The sequence below is a fragment of the Oncorhynchus keta genome, unplaced genomic scaffold (assembly GCF_023373465.1).
Source record: "Oncorhynchus keta strain PuntledgeMale-10-30-2019 unplaced genomic scaffold, Oket_V2 Un_contig_3473_pilon_pilon, whole genome shotgun sequence".
Taxonomy (NCBI): Eukaryota; Metazoa; Chordata; class Actinopteri; order Salmoniformes; family Salmonidae; genus Oncorhynchus; species Oncorhynchus keta.
Window position 1 is genome coordinate 108,095 of NW_026287276.1, and position 23,120 is coordinate 131,214.

Below are 23,120 nucleotides of genomic sequence, written 5' to 3' on the forward strand. Positions count from 1 at the left end.
ACGGCAGCCCCGTAGCGTCTGACAGTCTCACCTGACCCTCCTCGTCGAAGGCCATAACCTCCACGGCAGCCCCGTAGCGTCTGACAGTCTCACCTGACCCTCCTCGTCGAAGGCCATAACCACCACGGCAGCCCCGTAGCGTCTGACAGTCGTAGCTCTCTGGAGAAACTCCTCTTCTCCTTCCTTCAGACTGATGCTGTTCACGATACACTTCCCTGACAACACTTCAGTCCCGCCTTGATCACCTCGAAGTTCGACGAGTCTATACACAGAGGTACCTAGGAGAGGAGAGAGAGGACACCTGGAAGTTAGACAAGTCTATACACAGAGGTACCGAGAAGAAAAGAAGAGAAAGAGAAGAAAGAGAGAGAGAGAGAGAGAGAGAGAGAGAGAGAGAGAGAGAGAGAGAGAGAGAGAGAGAGAGAGAGAGAGAGAGAGAGAGAGATACAAGAGGAGAGGAGAGAGAGGATAAAGAGGACAACGAGGAGAGGAGAGAGATGAGGATAAAGAGGACAACGAGGAGAGGAGAGAGAGGAGGATAAAGAGGACAACGAGGAGAGGAGAGAGATGAGGATAAAGAGGACAACTAGGAGAGGAGAGAGATGAGGATAAAGATGACAACGATGAGAGAGATGAGGATAAAGAGGACAACGAGGAGAGGAGAGAGATGAGGATCAAGAGGACAACGAGGAGAGGAGAGAGATGAGGATAAAGAGGACAACGAGGAGAGGAGAGAGATGAGGATAAAGAGGACAACGAGAGAGGAGAGAGATGAGGATAAAGAGGACAACAAGGAGAGGAGAGAGATGAGGAAAGAGGACAACGAGGAGAGGAGAGAGATGAGGATAAAGAGGACAACGAGGAGAGGAGAGAGATGAGGATTAAGAGGACAACGAGAGAGAGAGATGAGGATTAAGAGGACAACGAGGAGAGGAGAGAGATGAGGATAAAGAGGACAACGAGAGAGAGATGAGGATAAAGAGGACAACGAGGAGAGAGATGAGGATAAAGAGGACAACGAGGAGAGGAGAGAGATGAGGATTAAGAGGACAACGAGGAGAGGAGAGAGATGAGGATTAAGAGGACAACGATGAAAGGAGAGAGATGAGGATAAAGAGGACAACTAGGAGAGGAGAGAGATGAGGATAAAGATGACAACGATGAGAGAGATGAGGATAAAGAGGACAACGAGGAGAGGAGAGAGATGAGGATCAAGAGGACAACGATGAGAGGAGAGAGATGAGGATAAAGAGGACAACGAGGAGAGGAGAGAGATGAGGATAAAGAGGACAACGAGGAGAGAGATGAGGATAAAGAGGACAACGAGGAGAGAGATGAGGATAAAGAGGACAACTAGGAGAGGAGAGAGATGAGGATAAAGAGGACAACGAGGAGAGGAGAGAGATGAGGATAAAGAGGACAACGAGGAGAGGAGAGAGATGAGGATAAAGAGGACAACGAGAAGAGGAGAGAGATGAGGATTAAGAGGACAACTAGGAGGAGAGGAGAGAGATGAGGATTAAGAGGACAACGAGGAGAGAGATGAGGATTAAGAGGACAACGAGGAGAGAGATGAGGATAAAGAAGACAACGAGGAGAGGAGAGAGATGAGGATAAAGAGGACAACGAGGAGAGAGATGAGGATAAAGAGGACAACGAGGAGAGAGATGAGGATAAAGAGGACAACGAGGAGAGGAGAGAGATGAGGATTAAGAGGACAACGAGGAGAGGAGAGAGATGAGGATTAAGAGGACAACGATGAAAGGAGAGAGATGAGGATAAAGAGGACAACGAGGAGAGGAGAGAGATGAGGATAAAGAGGACAACGAGGAGAGGAGAGAGATGAGGATAAAGAGGACAACGAGGAGAGGAGAGAGATGAGGATAAAGAGGACAACGAGGAGAGGAGAGAGATGAGGATAAAGAGGACAACGAGGAGAGAGATGAGGATAAAGAGGACAACGAGGAGAGGAGAGAGATGAGGATAAAGAGGACAACGAGGAGAGGAGAGAGATGAGGATCAAGAGGACAACGAGGAGAGGAGAGAGATGAGGATAAAGAGGACAACGAGGAGAGGAGAGAGATGAGGATAAAGAGGACAACGAGGAGAGGAGAGAGATGAGGATAAAGAGGACAACGAGGAGAGGAGAGAGATGAGGATAAAGAGGACAACGAGGAGAGGAGAGAGATGAGGATAAAGAGGACAACGAGGAGAGGAGAGAGATGAGGATAAAGAGGAGAGAGAGATGAGTATAAAGAGGACAACGAGAAGAGCTGGGTAAGTGACCTTCAGCTTCAGTAAAGGCCTAAAGAACTTCTTCTATAGATGAACTCTGTTCTTAGAGTGATTTCCTGCATCTCCAGGCCCTTCAACAACATGGCTCAGCTTCCTGTAGCTCAGTACATAGTAACATCATCACAGGAAGTGGTTTAGAAACACGATTAACCGTCGGGAAGCATTCAACAGTACGCAGGTATCTTATCTTTTTGAAATGTCCAGGTGATTCCTACCCTGGCGATGTCAGGCTCGGAGGATATGAGACAGCAGAACCGGGCCATGGCGGCAGGACCCTCCAACATCCCCTCGTCCATGTTGATGTCCAACACCTGGGCTCCCATCTCCACCTGGGTCTTGGCTATGCTCAACGCCTCCTGGAGACAGACAGGGACCGGTTCACAGACAGGGAGACAGACAGGGACCGGTTCACAGACAGGGACACAGACAGGGACACAGACAGGGACACAGACAGGGACCGGTTCACAGACAGGGACGGGACACACAGGGACCGGGGACCGGTTCACAGACAGGGACCGGGGACCGGGACACAGACAGGGACCGGGACACAGACAGGGACCGGGACACAGACAGGGACCGGGGACCGGGACACAGACAGGGACCGGGACACAGACAGGGACACAGACAGGGACCGGGGACCGGGACACAGACAGGGACCGGGGACCGGGACACAGACAGGGGACACAGACAGGGCCACAGACAGGGACACAGACAGGGACAGACAGGGCCACAGACAGGGACACAGACAGGGACCGGGGACCGGGATACAGACAGGGACACAGACAGGGACGAGGAGGATAAAAAGAAGAGACGTTTCACCTCGTAGTTTCCCGACATGATCAGCTTGGCGAACTTCCTTGATCCAGCCACGTTGCAACGCTCGCCGATGTTGACGAAATTAGTGTACGGACCGATCCTGAACGGCTCCAGACCTGTGGCACAAAACATCCTCAAGCTGTGGTGAAAAGCTCGTCAGTGGTTTGCTGCTACTATTCATCATCATCATCATCATCAGCTACCGTGACTGAGAAGGTAAATCTCAGAGCAGATCGACTGTAGATTCAGGTCCTAGATCAGCACGTCTACTCTGCAAGGCTCTATATAAAATACCAGCCCTGGAACGGCCCGGAAGGACACAGAGCTCATCGAGACACGTGTTGTTCTACCTGCGAGTAGCATGTAGTCCTGAAAGACGTCAGTAGGGGGCACTCTGGGATGGCAGTGCTTCACTTTCTCAGCAATGGCCCTGAACTCACAGAGAGAGATGTATATTAGTTTCATATCTATCAGTCCTATATCTATACACAATATATCAGTCCTATATCTATACACAATATATCAGTCCTATATCTATAGACAATATATCAGTCCTATATCTATACACAATATATCAGTCCTATATCTATAGACAATATATCAGTCCTATATCTATACACAATATATCAGTCCTATATCTATAGACAATATATCAGTCCTATATCTATAGACAATATATCAGTCCTATATCTATAGACAATATATCAGTCCTATATCTATAGACAATATATCAGTCCTATATCTATAGACAATATATCAGTCCTATATCTATAGACAATATATCAGTCCTATATCTATAGACAATATATCAGTCCTATATCTATACACAATATATCAGTCCTATATCTATACACAATATATCAGTCCTATATCTATACACAATATATCAGTCCTATATCTATAGACAATATATCAGTCCTATATCTATAGACAATATATCAGTCCTATATCTATACACAATATATCAGTCCTATATCTATAGACAATATATCAGTCCTATATCTATAGACAATATATCAGTTCTATATCTATAGACAATATATCAGTCCTATATCTATACACAATATATCAGTCCTATATCTATAGACAATATATCAGTCCTATATCTATAGACAATATATCAGTCCTATATCTATAGACAATATATCAGTCCTATATCTATAGACAATATATCAGTCTATATCTATAGACAATATATAGACAATATATCAGGTAGACAATATATATACACAATATATCAGTCCTATATCTATAGACAATATATCAGTCCTATATCTATAGACAATATATCAGTCCTATATCTATAGACAATATATCAGTCCTATATCTATAGACAATATATCAGTCCTATATCTATCAGTCCTATATCTATACACAATATATCAGTCCTATATCTATACACAATATATCAGTCCTATATCTATAGACAATATATCAGGTCTATATCTATACACAATATATCAGTCCTATATCTATACACAATATATCAGTCCTATATCTATACACAATATATCAGTCCTATATCTATAGACAATATATCAGTCCTATATCTATACACAATATATCAGTCCTATATCTATAGACAATATATCAGTCCTATATCTATACACAATATATCAGTCCTATATCTATACACAATATATCAGTCCTATATCTATACACAATATATCAGTCCTATATCTATACACAATATATCAGTCCTATATCTATACACAATATATCAGTCCTATATCTATACACAATATATCAGTCCTATATCTATAGACAATATATCAGTCCTATATCTATAGACAATATATCAGTCCTATATCTATAGACAATATATCAGTCCTATATCTATACACAATATATCAGTCCTATATCTATACACAATATATCAGTCCTATATCTATAGACAATATATCAGTCCTATATCTATACACAATATATCAGTCCTATATCTATAGACAATATATCAGTCCTATATCTATACACAATATATCAGTCTATATCTATACACAATATATCAGTCCTATATCTATACACAATATATCAGTCCTATATCTATACACAATATATCAGTCCTATATCTATACACAATATATATCTATAGACAATATATCAGTCTATATCTATAGATCGTATAGTCCTATACAATATATCAGTCCTATATCTATACACAATATATCAGTCCTATATCTATACACAATATATCAGTCCTGTATCTATACACAATATATCACTCCTATATCTATACACAATACATCAGTCCTATATCTATACACAATATATCAGTCCTATATCTATACACAATATATCAGTCCTGTATCTATACACAATATATCAGTCCTATATCTATAGACAATATATCAGTCCTATATCTATACACAATATATCAGTCCTGTATCTATACACAATATATCAGGTCTATATCTATAGACCGTAGTAGACAATATATCAGTCCTGTATCTATACACAATATATCAGTCCTGTATCTATAGACAATATATCAGTCCTATATCTATACACAATATATCAGTCCTATATCTATAGACAATATATCAGTCCTATATCTATACACAATATATCAGTCCTATATCTATACACAATATATCAGTCCTATATCTATAGACAATATATCAGTCCTATATCTATACACAATATATCAGTCCTATATCTATAGACAATATATCAGGTCTATATCTATAGACAGTAGTATAGACAATATATCAGGTCTATATCTATACACAATACATCAGTCCTATATCTATAGACAATATATCAGTCCTGTATCTATACACAATATATCACTCCTATATCTATACACAATACATCAGTCCTATATCTATACACAATATATCAGTCCTATATCTATACACAATATATCAGTCCTATATCTATACACAATATATCAGTCCTATATCTATAGACAATATATCAGTCCTATATCTATACACAATATATCAGTCCTGTATCTATAGACAATAGTATCAGTCCTATATCAATATATCAGTCCTATATCTATAGACAATATATCATCTATATCTATAGACAATATATCAGTCCTATATCTATACACAATATATCAGTCCTATATCTATACACAATATATCAGTCCTATATCTATAGACAATATATCAGTCCTATATCTATACACAATATATCAGTCCTATATCTATACACAATATATCAGTCCTATATCTATAGACAATATATCAGTCCTATATCTATACACAATATATCAGTCCTATATCTATAGACAATATATCAGTCCTATATCTATACACAATATATCAGTCCTATATCTATACACAATATATCAGTCCTATATCTATAGACAATATATCAGTCCTATATCTATAGACAATATATCAGTCCTATATCTATACACAATATATCAGTCCTATATCTATACACAATATATCAGTCCTGTATCTATAGACAATATATCAGTCCTATATCTATACACAATATATCAGTCCTATATCTATAGACAATATATCAGTCCTATATCTATACACAATATATCAGTCCTATATCTATAGACAATATATCAGTCCTATATCTATAGACAATATATCAGTCCTATATCTATACACAATATATCAGTCCTATATCTATACACAATATATCAGTCCTATATCTATAGACAATATATCAGTCCTATATCTATAGACAGTAGTATAGACAATATATCAGTCCTATATCTATAGACAATATATCAGTCCTATATCTATAGACAATATATCAGTCCTATATCTATAGACAATATATCAGTCCTATATCTATAGACAATATATCAGTCCTATATCTATAGACAATATATCAGTCCTATATCTATAGACAATATATCAGTCCTATATCTATAGACAATATATCAGTCCTATATCTATACACAATATATCAGTCCTATATCTATAGACAATATATCAGTCCTATATCTATAGACAATATATCAGTCCTATATCTATAGACAATATATCAGTCCTATATCTATAGACAATATATCAGTCCTATATCTATAGACAATATATCAGTCCTATATCTATAGACAATATATCAGTCCTATATCTATAGACCTACGTAGTAGACAAGTCCTATATATCAGGTCTATATCTAAACACAATATATCAGTCCTATATCTATAGACAATATATCAGTCCTATATCTATAGACAATATATCAGTCCTATATCTATAGACAGTAGTATAGACAATATATCAGTCCTATATCTATAGACAATATATCAGTCCTATATCTATAGACAATATATCAGTCCTATATCTATAGACAATATATCAGTCCTATAGTCCTATATCTATAGACAATATATCAGTCCTATATCTATACACAATATATCAGTCCTATATCTATACACAATATATCAGTCCTATATCTATAGACAATATATCAGTCCTATATCTATAGACAATATATCAGTCCTATATCTATACACAATATATCAGTCCTATATCTATACACAATATATCAGGTCTATATCTATACACAATATATCAGTCCTATATCTATACACAATATATCAGTCCTATATCTATAGACCGTAGTAGACAATATATCAGTCCTATATCTATACACAATATATCAGGTCTATATCTATACACAATATATCAGTCCTATATCTATAGACAATATATCAGGTCTATATCTATAGACAATATATCAGTCCTATATCTATAGACCGTAGTAGACAATATATCAGTCCTATATCTATACACAATATATCAGTCCTATATCTATACACAATATATCAGTCCTATATCTATAGACAATATATCAGTCCTATATCTATAGACAATATATCAGTCTATATCTATAGACCAGTAGTATAGACAATATATCAGTCCTATATCTAAAGACAATATATCAGTCCTATATCTATACACAATATATCAGTCCTATATCTATACACAATATATCAGTCCTATATCTATACACAATATATCAGTCCTATATCTATAGACAATATATCAGTCCTATATCTATAGACAGTAGTATAGACAATATATCAGTCCTATATCTATAGACAATAGTCAGTTCTATATCTATAGACAATATATCAGTCTATATCTATAGACAATATATCAGTCCTATATCTACAGACAGTAGTATAGACAATATATCAGTCCTATATCTATAGACAATATATCAGTCCTATATCTATAGACAATATATCAGTCCTATATCTATAGACAATATATCAGTCCTATATCTATAGACAATATATCAGTCCTATATCTATAGACAATATATCAGTCCTATATCTATAGACAATATATCAGTCCTATATCTATAGACAGTAGTATAGACAATATATCAGTCCTATATCTATAGACAATATATCAGTCCTATATCTATAGACAATATATCAGTCCTATATCTACAGACAGTAGTATAGACAATATATCAGTCCTATATCTATAGACAATATAGTCAATATATCAGTCCTATATCTATAGACAGTAGTATCAGTCCTATATCAATATATCAGTCCTATATCGCTAGACAGTAGTATAGACAATATCAGTCCTATATCTATAGACAATATATCAGTCCTATATCTATAGACAATATATCAGTCCTATATCTACAGACAGTAGTATAGACAATATATCAGTCCTATATCTGCAGACAGTAGTATAGACAATATATCAGTCCTATATCTACAGACAGCAGTATAGACAATATATCAGTCCTATATCTATAGACAATATATCAGTCCTATATCTACAGACAGCAGTATAGACAATATATCAGTCCTATATCTATAGTCAATATATCAGTCCTATATCGCTAGACAGTAGTATAGACAATATATCAGTCCTATATCTACAGACAGCAGTATAGACAATATATCAGTCCTATATCGCTGGACAGTAGTATAGACAATATATCAGTCCTATATCTACAGACAGTAGTATAGACAATATATCAGTCCTATATCTATAGACAATATATCAGTCCTATATCTACAGACAGTAGTATAGACAATATATCAGTCCTATATCTATATAGACAATATATCAGTCCTATATCGCTAGACAGTAGTATAGACAATATATCAGTCCTATATCGCTGGACAGTAGTATAGACAATATATCAGTCCTATATCTACAGACAGTAGTATAGACAATATATCAGTCCTATATCTATATAGACAATATATCAGTCCTATATCTATAGACAATATATCAGTCCTATATCTATATAGACAATATATCAGTCCTATATCTATATAGACAATATATCAGTCCTATATCGCTGGACAGTAGTATAGACAATATATCAGTCCTATATCTATAGACAATATATCAGTCCTATATCGCTGGACAGTAGTATAGACAATATATCAGTCCTATATCGCTGGACAGCAGTATAGACAATATATCAGTCCTATATCGCTGGACAGTAGTATAGACAATATATCAGTCCTATATCGCTGGACAGTAGTATAGACAATATATCAGTCCTATATCTACAGACAGTAGTATAGACAATATATCAGTCCTATATCGCTGGACAGTAGTATAGACAATATATCAGTCCTATATCTACAGACAGTAGTATAGACAATATATCAGTCCTATATCTACAGACAGTAGTATAGACAATATATCAGTCCTATATCGCTGGACAGTAGTATAGACAATATATCAGTCCTATATCGCTGGACAGTAGTATAGACAATATATCAGTCCTATATCTATAGACAATATATCAGTCCTATATCGCTGGACAGTAGCTAGTGTCAGAGAACAGACAATATATCAGTCCTATATCCACCAGACCAGTATAGACAATATATCAGCAAAGTCCTATATCAAATAAGAGAGTCAGTCAGTAGTATAGACAATATATCAGTCCTATATCTAAGCTTTAATTTGAGGGTATTTATCAAACAATATATCGGGTGAACCGTTTAGATCTATATCAGTCCTTTAGTACAGCAGTATAGACAATATATCAGTCCTATATCGCTGGACAGTATATAGACAATATATCAGTCCTATAGTAGTATAGACAATATATCAGTCCTATATGTCATTTTGGATATCAGCCTTTAGTGAAGATAGAATAGATATATCCGTCCTATATCGCTGGACAGTAGTATAGACAATATATCAGTCCTATATCGCTGGACAGTAGTATAGACAATATATCAGTCCTATATCGCTGGACAGTAGTATAGACAATATATCAGTCCTATATCTACAGACAGTAGTATAGACAATATATCAGTCCTATATCGCTGGACAGTAGTATAGACAATATATCAGTCCTATATCTACAGACAGCAGTATAGACAATATATCAGTCCTATATCTATAGACAATATATCAGTCCTATATCGCTGGACAGTAGCTAGTGTCAGAGAACAGAGCAGACGACCGGTCACCTGATGTGTGCAGGAGTCGTTCCACAGCATCCACCAACCAGATTCACCAGACCATCTGTAGCAAAGTCCTACACAAATAAGAGAGTCAGTCAGCGTGTATAGAAACTGTAATGATACAATGACTATGAGGTCAAAGGTCAGACTGTCAAGCTTTAATTTGAGGGTATTTTCAAACATATCGGGTGAACCGCTAGAGATTCCAGCCCTTTATGTACATAGTCTCCCCCATTTTAGGGGACCAAAAGTATTGGGACACATTCACTGTGTATTAAAGTTGTCAAGCGTTTAGTGTTTAGTCCCATATACCAGGCACACAATCATTATATCATTACATCACGCTTGTGACTCTATAAACGTGTTGGATGTATTGCCTGTCTGTTTTGGTTGTCCAATAGAAACTAATGGTAACCTCTCACCATTACAATAACAGGGGAGCTTATTATGTATAGTGTCATTTTGGAGTCACATTTTATTGTGAAGATGAGAATAGAATATGTTTCGTGACACTTCTACATTAATGTGGGAGCTACCGTGGTATACGGATAATCCTGAATGAATCCTGAATAATAATGCTTGAGAAAGTTAGACACACATCATACCCCCTAAAACATGCTAACCTCTCACCATTACAATAACAGGGGAGCTTAGCATTTTATATCATAGCCCCTAAAACATGCTAACCTCTCACCATTACAATAACAGGGGAGATTAGCATTTTATATCATAGCCCCTAAAACATGCTAACCTCTCACCATTACAATAACAGGGGAGGTTAGCATTTTATATCATACCCCCTAAAACATGCTAACCTCTCACCATTACAATAACAGGGGAGGTTAGCATTTTATATCATACCCCCTAAAACATGCTAACCTCTCACCATTACAATAACAGGGGAGGTTAGCATTTTATATCATACCCCCAAGACATGCTAACCTCTCACCATTACAATAACAGGGGAGGTTAGCATTTTATATCATTGCCCCAAGACATGCTAACCTCTCACCATTACAATAACAGGGGAGGTTAGCATTTTGGAGTGGAATGATATTTATTAATTTGGCTGAATAAAATCGATAGATCATTCATTGGGTAGACCAGCTATAAATCAATAAGTTGACCTTTAAATGTGAGGCTGTCAACTCCGGGGTCTCATCGTATCCACCGAACGTATTGGGGAGACCTGAAACGAGCAGAGGGTGTGAAAACGGCAGACCGTTGGTTGTGAACACACAAAGAAAAGGTGAGCTAGCTAGATGCTAAGTTGCCGGGTGAGTGGGGACGGATGGGTGCTGGTTACCTGCGTTAGGGTAGCACAAGACGTGAGCCGTGGTGCATTTCCCAATAGCCTGAATAAAAGGCCTCATCTCAGTGGCTCCTAAGGCACAGTTAAGACCAATACTGGAAGAGAGGAACACACTGCATATCAACCTATTGAGGCCCAGTCTGATGAGGTCAGATATCAGCCTATTGAGGCCCAGTCTGATGAGGTCAGATATCAGCCTATTGAGGCCCAGTCTGATGAGGTCAGATATCAGCCTATTGAGGCCCAGTCTGATGAGGTCAGATATCAGCCTATTGAGGCCCAGTCTGATGAGGTCAGATATCAGCCGATTGAGGCCCAGTCTGATGAGGTCAGATGTTGTAGATTCCATTAATCTCTCCAGCAGATCTGAAGTTTGAAGTTTATTTGAATATAAAACAGCAAGAAACTTGAGGTTTGTCCTTCCTGTGGAAGTCAACAACAACAACAACAACAACAACAACAACAACAACAACAACAACAAGGTAGTATTGAAGTCCTGAAGCAGAATGTAATGACTTACCAGAGGGGTTTGGCATGGGACACACTGATGACGAAGGCCTCTCCCGTCTGTCCTGAGAGAGTTCGACCACTCCTGTCTACGATGGTGCCTGATATCTAGAAACACAATCAATCAATCTGTCCTGAGAGAGTTCAGTCCTGCGTTTATATTTTTGTTCAGTGTATTTTAATGATTTGGAAAAAGGCGCTCTGATCCTGACGCTTCCCGCGGAGACAGACAGACAATTGGATTGCGTCTCCGCTTGTGTGGTCAAGCAAGTTAGGGAGACATCTTAAATCAATGGAAGAAGGAATAGAAATGACCGAATTAAAAGTGAATTGAGAGTGAGAAAAGGCTACAACGACCAAAGCCAACATGTAGGATGCAGTTTAGGATATAATCTGAATGGAGTTATGTGTAGCTAACTGTAGGACGGTGAGAAGCACAGTAACGTTATGGCTAGCAGCCTCAATTAGCCTTGTTAGCTAACTGTAGGACGGTGAGAAGCACAGTAACGTTATGGCAAGCAGCCTCAATTAGCCTCGTTAGCTAACTGTAGGACGTGAGAAGCACAGTAACATTATGGCTAGCCTCAATTAGCCTCGTTAGCTAACTGTAGGACGGTGAGAAGCACAGTAACATTATGGCTAGCCTCAATTAGCCTCGTTTGCTAACTGTAGGACGGTGAGAAGCACAGTAGCGTTATGGCTAGCCTCAATTAGCCTCGTTAGCTAACTATAGGACGTGAGAAGCACAGTAACGTTATGGCTAGCAGCCTCAATTAGCCTCGTTAGCTAACTGTAGGACGGTGAGAAGCACAGTAGCGTTATGGCTAGCCTCAATTAGCCTCGTTAGCTAACTATAGGACGTGAGAAGCACAGTAACGTTATGGCTAGCAGCCTCAATTAGCCTCGTTAGCTAACTGTAGGACGTGAAAAGCACAGTAACAGTATGGCTAGCCTCAATTAGCCTCGTTAGCTAACTGTAGGACGGTGAGAAGCACAGTAACATTATGGCTAGCCTCAATTAGCCTCGTTTGCTAACTGTAGGACGGTGAGAAGCACAGTAGCGTTATGGCTAGCCTCAATTAGCCTCGTTAGCTAACTATAGGACGTGAGAAGCACAGTAACGTTATGGCTAGCAGCCTCAATTAGCCTCGTTAGCTAACTGTAGGACGGTGAGAAGCACAGTAACGTTATGGCTAGCAGCCTCAATTAGCCTCGTTAGCTAACTGTAGGACGTGAAAAGCACAGTAACAGTATGGCTAGCCTCAATTAGCCTCGTTAGCTAACTGTAGGACGGTGAGAAGCACAGTAACGTTATGGCTAGCAGCCTCAATTAGCCTCGTTAGCTAACTGTAGGACGGTGAGAAGCACAGTAGCGTTATGGCTAGCCTCAATTAGCCTCGTTAGCTAACTGTAGGACGGTGAGAAGCACAGTAACGTTATGGCTAGCAGCCTCAATTAGCCTCGTTAGCTAACTGTAGGACGGTGAGAAGCACAGTAACGTTATGGCTAGCAGCCTCAATTAGCCTCGTTAGCTAACTGTAGGACGGTGAGAAGCACAGTAGCGTTATGGCTAGCCTCAATTAGCCTCGTTAGCCAACTATAGGACGGCGAGAAGCACAGTAACGTTATGGCTAGCAGCCTCAATTAGCCTCGTTAGCTAACTGTAGGACGGTGAGAAGCACAGTAACGTTATGGCAAGCAGCCTCAATTAGCCTCGTTAGCTAACTGTAGGACGTGAGAAGCACAGTAACGTTATGGCTAGCCTCAATTAGCCTCGTTAGCTAACTGTAGGACGGTGAGAAGCACAGTAACGTTATGGCTAGCAGCCTCAATTAGCCTCGTTAGCTAACTGTAGGACGGTGAGAAGCACAGTAACGTTATGGCTAGCCTCAATTAGCCTCGTTAGCTAACTGTAGGACGGTGAGAAGCACAGTAACGTTATGGCTAACAGTCTCAATTAGCCTCGTTAGCTTATGGCGGCGAGAAGCACAGTAAGTTATGGCTAGCAGCCTCAATTAGCCTCGTTAGCTAACTGTAGGACGGTGAGAAGCACAGTAACATTATGGCTAGCCTCAATTAGCCTCGTTTGCTAACTGTAGGACGGTGAGAAGCACAGTAGCGTTATGGCTAGCCTCAATTAGCCTCGTTAGCTAACTATAGGACGTGAGAAGCACAGTAACGTTATGGCTAGCAGCCTCAATTAGCCTCGTTAGCTAACTGTAGGACGTGAGAAGCACAGTAACATTATGGCTAGCCTCAATTAGCCTCGTTAGCTAACTATAGGACGTGAGAAGCACAGTAACGTTATGGCTAGCAGCCTCAATTAGCCTCGTTAGCTAACTGTAGGACGGTGAGAAGCACAGTAACGTTATGGCTAGCAGCCTCAATTAGCCTCGTTGGCTAACTGTAGGACGGTGAGAAGCACAGTAACGTTATGGCTAGCAGCCTCAATTAGCCTCGTTGGCTAACTGTAGGACGATGAGAAGCACAGTAACGTTATGGGTAGCAGCAGCAATTAGCCTCGTTAGCTAACTGTAGGACGGTGAGAAGCACAGTAACGTTATGGCTAGCAGCCTCAATTAGCCTCGTTGGCTAACTGTAGGATGGTGAGAAGCACAGTAATGTTATGGCTAGCAGCCTCAATTAGCCTCGTTAGCTAACTGTAGGACGGTGAGAAGCACAGTAACGTTATGGCTAGCAGCCTCAATTAGCCTCGTTAGCTAACTGTAGGACGGTGAGAAGCACAGTAGCGTTATGGCTAGCCTCAATTAGCCTCGTTAGCTAACTATAGGATGTGAGAAGCACAGTAACGTTATGGCTAGCAGCCTAAATTAGCCTCGTTAGCTAACTGTAGGACGGTGAGAAGCACAGTAACGTTATGGCTAGCAGCCTAAATTAGCCTCGTTAGCTAACTGTAGGACGGTGAGAAGCACAGTAACGTTATGGCTAGCAGCCTCAATTAGCCTCGTTAGCTAACTGTAGGATGGTGAGAAGCACAGTAATGTTATGGCTAGCAGCCTCAATTAGCCTCGTTAGCTAACTGTAGGACGGTGAGAAGCACAGTAGCGTTATGGCTAGCCTCAATTAGCCTCGTTAGCTAACTGTAGGATGTGAGAAGCACAGTAACGTTATGGCTAGCAGCCTCAATTAGCCTCGTTGGCTAACTGTAGGATGGTGAGAAGCACAGTAGCGTTATGGCTAGCCTCAATTAGCCTCGTTAGCTAACTATAGGATGTGAGAAGCACAGTAACGTTATGGCTAGCAGCCTCAATTAGCCTCGTTAGCTAACTGTAGGATGGTGAGAAGCACAGTAATGTTATGGCTAGCAGCCTCAATTAGCCTCGTTAGCTAACTGTAGGACGGTGAGAAGCACAGTAACGTTATGGCTAGCAGCCTCAATTAGCCTCGTTAGCTAACTGTAGGACGGTGAGAAGCACAGTAGCGTTATGGCTAGCCTCAATTAGCCTCGTTAGCTAACTATAGGACGTGAGAAGCACAGTAACGTTATGGCTAGCAGCCTCAATTAGCCTCGTTAGCTAACTGTAGGACGGTGAGAAGCACAGTAACGTTATGGCTAGCAGCCTCAATTAGCCTCGTTAGCTAACTGTAGGACGGTGAGAAGCACAGTAACATTATGGCTAGCCTCAATTAGCCTCGTTTGCTAACTGTAGGACGGTGAGAAGCACAGTAACGTTATGGGTAGCAGCAGCAATTAGCCTCGTTAGCTAACTGTAGGACGGTGAGAAGCACAGTAGCGTTATGGCTAGCCTCAATTAGCCTCGTTAGCTAACTATAGGACGTGAGAAGCACAGTAACGTTATGGCTAGCAGCCTCAATTAGCCTCGTTAGCTAACTGTAGGACGGTGAGAAGCACAGTAACGTTATGGCTAGCAGCCTCAATTAGCCTCGTTGGCTAACTGTAGGATGGTGAGAAGCACAGTAACGTTATGGGTAGCAGCAGCAATTAGCCTCGTTAGCTAACTGTAGGACGGTGAGAAGCACAGTAGCGTTATGGCTAGCCTCAATTAGCCTCGTTAGCCAACTATAGGACGGCGAGAAGCACAGTAACGTTATGGCTAGCAGCCTCAATTAGCCTCGTTAGCTAACTGTAGGACGGTGATAAGCACAGTAACATTATGGCTAGCCTCAATTAGCCTCGTTTGCTAACTGTAGGACGGTGAGAAGCACAGTAGCGTTATGGCTAGCCTCAATTAGCCTCCTTAGCTAACTATAGGACGTGAGAAGCACAGTAACATTATGGCTAGCCTCAATTAGCCTCGTTAGCTAACTGTAGGACGTGAGAAGCACAGTAACGTTATGGCTAGCAGCCTCAATTAGCCTCGTTAGCTAACTGTAGGACGGTGAGAAGCACAGTAACGTTATGGCTAGCAGCCTCAATTAGCCTCGTTAGCTAACTGTAGGATGGTGAGAAGCACAGTAACGTTATGGCTAGCAGCCTCAATTAATATATAATAATAATAATATATATATATATATAGCCTCGTTGGCTAACTGTAGGACGATGAGAAGCACAGTAACGTTATGGCTAGCAGCCTCAATTAGCCTCGTTGGCTAACTGTAGGATGGTGAGAAGCACAGTAACGTTATGGCTAGCAGCCTCAATTAATATCTAATAATAATAAATCTATATATAGCCTCGTTGGCTAACTGTAGGACGGTGAGAAGCACAGTAACGTTATGGCTAGCAGCCTCAATTAGCCTCGTTAGCTAACTGTAGGACGGTGAGAAGCACAGTAACGTTATGGTTAGCAGCCTCAATTAGCCTCGTTGGCTAACTGAAGGACAGTGAGAAGCACAGTAACGTTATGGCTAGCAGCCTCAATTAGCCTCGTTTGATAACTGTAGGACGGTGAGAAGCACAGTAGCGTTATGGCTAGCCTCAATTAGCCTCGTTAGCTAACTATAGGACGGTGAGAAGCACAGTAACGTTATGGCTAGCAGCCTCAATTAGCCTCGTTAGCTAACTGTAGGACGGTGATAAGCACAGTAACATTATGGCTAGCCTCAATTAGCCTCGTTTGCTAACTGTAGGACGGTGAGAAGCACAGTAACGTTATGGGTAGCAGCAGCAATTAGCCTCGTTAGCTAACTGTAGGACGGTGAGAAGCACAGTAGCGTTATGGCTAGCCTCAATTAGCCTCGTTAGCTAACTATAGGATGTGAGAAGCACAGTAACGTTATGGCTAGCAGCCTCAATTAGCCTCGTTAGCTAACTGTAGGACGGTGAGAAGCACAGTAACGTTATGGCTAGCAGCCTCAATTAGCCTCGTTGGCTAACTGTAGGACAGTGAGAAGCACAGTAACGTTATGGCTAGCAGCCTCAATTAGCCTCGTTAGCTAACTGTAGGACGGTGAGAAGCACAGTAACGTTATGGCTAGCAGCCTCAATTAGCCTCGTTGGCTAACTGTAGGACGGTGAGAAGCACAGTAACGTTATGGCTAGCAGCCTCAATTAGCCTCGTTAGCTAACTGTAGGACGGTGAGAAGCACAGTAACGTTATGGCTAGCCTCAATTAGCCTCGTTAGCTAACTGTAGGACGGTGAGAAGCACAGTAACGTTATGGCTAGCAGCCTCAATTAGCCTCGTTAGCTAACTGTAGGACGTGAAAAGCACAGTAACAGTATGGCTAGCCTCAATTAGCCTCGTTAGCTAACTGTAGGACGGTGAGAAGCACAGTAACATTATGGCAAGTAGCCTCAATTAGCCTCGTTAGCTAACTGTAGGACGTGAAAAGCACAGTAACAGTATGGCTAGCCTCAATTAGCCTCGTTTGCTAACTATAGGACGTGAGAAGCACAGTAACGTTATGGCTAGCAGCCTCAATTAGCCTCGTTAGCTAACTGTAGGACGGTGAGAAGCACAGTAACATTATGGCTAGCCTCAATTAGCCTCGTTAGCTAACTATAGGATGTGAGAAGCACAGTAACGTTATGGCTAGCAGCCTCAATTAGCCTCGTTAGCTAACTGTAGGACAGTGAGAAGCACAGTAACGTTATGGCTAGCAGCCTCAATTAGCCTCGTTAGCTAACTGTAGGACGGTGAGAAGCACAGTAACATTATGGCTAGCCTCAATTAGCCTCGTTTGCTAACCTGTAGGACGGTGAGAAGCACAGTAACGTTATGGCTAGCAGCCTCAATTAGCCTCGTTGGCTAACTGTAGGATGGTGAGAAGCACAGTAACGTTATGGGTAGCAGCAGCAATTAGCCTCGTTAGCTAACTGTAGGACGGTGAGAAGCACAGTAGCGTTATGGCTAGCCTCAATTAGCCTCGTTAGCTAACTGTAGGACGGTGAGAAGCACAGTAACGTTATGGCTAGCAGCCTCAATTAGCCTCGTTGGCTAACTGTAGGATGGTGAGAAGCACAGTAACATTATGGCTAGCCTCAATTAGCCTCGTTTGCTAACTGTAGGACGGTGAGAAGCACAGTAACGTTATGGGTAGCAGCAGCAATTAGCCTCGTTAGCTAACTGTAGGACGGTGAGAAGCACAGTAGCGTTATGGCTAGCCTCAATTAGCCTCGTTAGCTAACTATAGGATGTGAGAAGCACAGTAACGTTATGGCTAGCAGCCTCAATTAGCCTCGTTAGCTAACTGTAGGACGGTGAGAAGCACAGTAACGTTATGGCTAGCAGCCTCAATTAGCCTCGTTGGCTAACTGTAGGATGGTGAGAAGCACAGTAACGTTATGGCTAGCAGCCTCAATTAATATATAATAATAATAAATATATATATAGCCTCGTTGGCTAACTGTAGGACGATGAGAAGCACAGTAACGTTATGGTTAGCAGCCTCAATTAGCCTCGTTGGCTAACTGTAGGACAGTGAGAAGCACAGTAACGTTATGGTAGCAGCAGCAATTAGCCTCGTTTGCTAACTGTAGGACGGTGAGAAGCACAGTAGCGTTATGGCTAGCCTCAATTAGCCTCGTTAGCTAACTATAGGACGTGAGAAGCACAGTAACATTATGGCTAGCCTCAATTAGCCTCGTTAGCTAACTGTAGGACGGTGAGAAGCACAGTAACGTTATGGCTAGCAGCCTCAATTAGCCTCGTTAGCTAACTGTAGGACGGTGAGAAGCACAGTAACGTTATGGCTAGCAGCCTCAATTAGCCTCGTTGGCTAACTGTAGGATGGTGAGAAGCACAGTAACGTTATGGCTAGCAGCCTCAATTAATATATAATAATAATAAATATATATATAGCCTCGTTGGCTAACTGTAGGACGATGAGAAGCACAGTAACGTTATGGTTAGCAGCCTCAATTAGCCTCGTTGGCTAACTGTAGGACAGTGAGAAGCACAGTAACGTTATGGCTAGCAGCCTCAATTAGCCTCGTTGGCTAACTGTAGGATGGTGAGAAGCACAGTAACGTTATGGGTAGCAGCAGCAATTAGCCTCGTTAGCTAACTGTAGGACGGTGAGAAGCACAGTAGCGTTATGGCTAGCCTCAATTAGCCTCGTTAGCTAACTGTAGGACGGTGAGAAGCACAGTAACGTTATGGCTAGCAGCCTCAATTAGCCTCGTTGGCTAACTGTAGGATGGTGAGAAGCACAGTAACATTATGGCTAGCCTCAATTAGCCTCGTTTGCTAACTGTAGGACGGTGAGAAGCACAGTAACGTTATGGGTAGCAGCAGCAATTAGCCTCGTTAGCTAACTGTAGGACGGTGAGAAGCACAGTAGCGTTATGGCTAGCCTCAATTAGCCTCGTTAGCTAACTATAGGATGTGAGAAGCATAGTAACGTTATGGCTAGCAGCCTCAATTAGCCTCGTTAGCTAACTGTAGGACGGTGAGAAGCACAGTAACGTTATGGCTAGCAGCCTCAATTAGCCTCGTTGGCTAACTGTAGGATGGTGAGAAGCACAGTAACGTTATGGCTAGCAGCCTCAATTAGCCTCGTTGGCTAACTGTAGGACGATGAGAAGCACAGTAACGTTATGGCTAGCAGCCTCAATTAGCCTCGTTGGCTAACTGTAGGACGATGAGAAGCACAGTAACGTTATGGGTAGCAGCAGCAATTAGCCTCGTTAGCTAACTGTAGGACGGTGAGAAGCACAGTAGCGTTATGGCTAGCCTCAATTAGCCTCGTTAGCTAACTATAGGATGTGAGAAGCACAGTAACGTTATGGCTAGCACCCTCAATTAGCCTCGTTAGCTAACTGTAGGACGGTGAGAAGCACAGTAACGTTATGGCTAGCAGCCTCAATTAGCCTCGTTACCTAACTGTAGGACGTGAGAAAAACACAGTAACAGTATGGCTAGCCTCAATTAGCCTCGTTAGCTAACTGTAGGACGGTGAGAAGCACATTAACATTATGGCTTACTTCAATTAGCCTCGTTAGCTAACTGTAGGACGTGAAAAGCACAGTAACAGTATGGCTAGCCTCAATTAGCCTCGTTTGCTAACTATAGGACGTGAGAAGCACAGTAACGTTATGGCTAGCAGCCTCAATTAGCCTCGTTAGCTAACTGTAGGACGTGAGAAGCACAGTAACATTATGGCTAGCCTCAATTAGCCTCGTTAGCTAACTATAGGATGTGAGAAGCACAGTAACGTTATGGCTAGCAGCCTCAATTAGCCTCGTTAGCTAACTGTAGGACGGTGAGAAGCACAGTAACGTTATGGCTAGCAGCCTCAATTAGCCTCGTTAGCTAACTGTAGGACGGTGAGAAGCACAGTAACATTATGGCTAGCCTCAATTAGCCTCGTTTGCTAACTGTAGGACGGTGAGAAGCACAGTAACGTTATGGGTAGCAGCAGCAATTAGCCTCGTTAGCTAACTGTAGGACGGTGAGAAGCACAGTAGCGTTATGGCTAGCCTCAATTAGCCTCGTTAGCTAACTATAGGACGTGAGAAGCACAGTAACATTATGGCTAGCCTCAATTAGCCTCGTTAGCTAACTGTAGGACGGTGAGAAGCACAGTAACGTTATGGCTAGCAGCCTCAATTAGCCTCGTTAGCTAACTGTAGGACGGTGAGAAGCACAGTAACGTTATGGCTAGCAGCCTCAATTAGCCTCGTTAGCTAACTGTAGGACGGTGAGAAGCACAGTAACGTTATGGCTAGCAGCAGCAATTAGCCTCGTTAGCTAACTGTAGGACGGTGAGAAGCACAGTAACGTTATGGCTAGCAGCCTCAATTAGCCTCGTTAGCTAACTGTAGGACGTGAAAGCACAGTAACATTATGGCTAGCCTCAATTAGCCTCGTTAGCTAACTGTAGGACGGTGAGAAGCACATTAACATTATGGCTTAGCTTCAATTAGCCTCGTTAGCTAACTGTAGGACGTGAAAAGCACAGTAACAGTATGGCTAGCCTCAATTAGCCTCGTTTGCTAACTATAGGACGTGAGAAGCACAGTAACGTTATGGCTAGCAGCCTCAATTAGCCTCGTTAGCTAACTGTAGGACGTGAGAAGCACAGTAACATTATGGCTAGCCTCAATTAGCCTCGTTAGCTAACTATAGGATGTGAGAAGCACAGTAACGTTATGGCTAGCAGCCTCAATTAGCCTCGTTAGCTAACTGTAGGACGGTGAGAAGCACAGTAACGTTATGGCTAGCAGCCTCAATTAGCCTCGTTAGCTAACTGTAGGACGGTGAGAAGCACAGTAACATTATGGCTAGCCTCAATTAGCCTCGTTTGCTAACTGTAGGACGGTGAGAAGCACAGTAACGTTATGGCTAGCAGCTCAATTAGCCTCAATTAGCCTCAAGCCTCGTTTGAGAAGCACAGTAACGTTATGGCTAGCAGCCTAACGTTAGCTAAGTAGGACGGTGAGAAGCACAGTAACGTTATGGCTAGCAGCCTCAATTAGCCTCGTTAGCTAACTGTAGGACGGTGAGAAGCACAGTAACGTTATGGCTAGCAGCCTCAATTAGCCTCGTTAGCTAACTGTAGGACGGTGAGAAGCACAGTAACGTTATGGCTAGCAGCCTCAATTAGCCTCGTTAGCTAACTGTAGGACGGTGAGAAGCACAGTAACGTTATGGCTAGCAGCAGCAATTAGCCTCGTTAGCTAACTGTAGGACGGTGAGAAGCACAGTAACGTTATGGCTAGCAGCCTCAATTAGCCTCGTTGGCTAACTGTAGGACGGTGAGAAGCACAGTAACGTTATGGCTAGCAGCCTCAATTAGCCTCGTTAGCTAACTGTAGGACGGTGAGAAGCACAGTAACGTTATGGCTAGCAGCCTCAATTAGCCTCGTTAGCTAACTGTAGGACGGTGAGAAGCACAGTAACGTTATGGCTAGCAGCCTCAATTAGCCTCGTTGGCTAACTGTAGGACGGTGAGAAGCACAGTAACGTTATGGCTAGCAGCCTCAATTAGCCTCGTTAGCTAACTGTAGGACGGTGAGAAGCACAGTAGCGTTATGGCTAGCCTCAATTAGCCTCGTTAGCTAACTGTAGGACGGCGAGAAGCACAGTAACGTTATGGCTAGCAGCCTCAATTAGCCTCGTTGGCTAACTGTAGGATGGTGAGAAGCACAGTAACATTATGGCTAGCCTCAATTAGCCTCGTTGGCTAACTGTAGGACGATGAGAAGCACAGTAACGTTATGGGTAGCAGCAGCAATTAGCCTCGTTAGCTAACTGTAGGACGGTGAGAAGCACAGTAGCGTTATGGCTAGCCTCAATTAGCCTCGTTAGCTAACTATAGGATGTGAGAAGCACAGTAACGTTATGGCTAGCACCCTCAATTAGCCTCGTTAGCTAACTGTAGGACGGTGAGAAGCACAGTAACGTTATGGCTAGCAGCCTCAATTAGCCTCGTTGGC

At 41.7% G+C, this 23,120-nt stretch overlaps 1 pseudogene; it reads right to left on the reverse strand.

The window, feature by feature from the left end:
- LOC118383880 (methionine synthase-like) overlaps nucleotides 1–23,120 on the reverse strand; it is a 115,136-nt pseudogene that overhangs the window by 74,473 nt on the left and 17,543 nt on the right.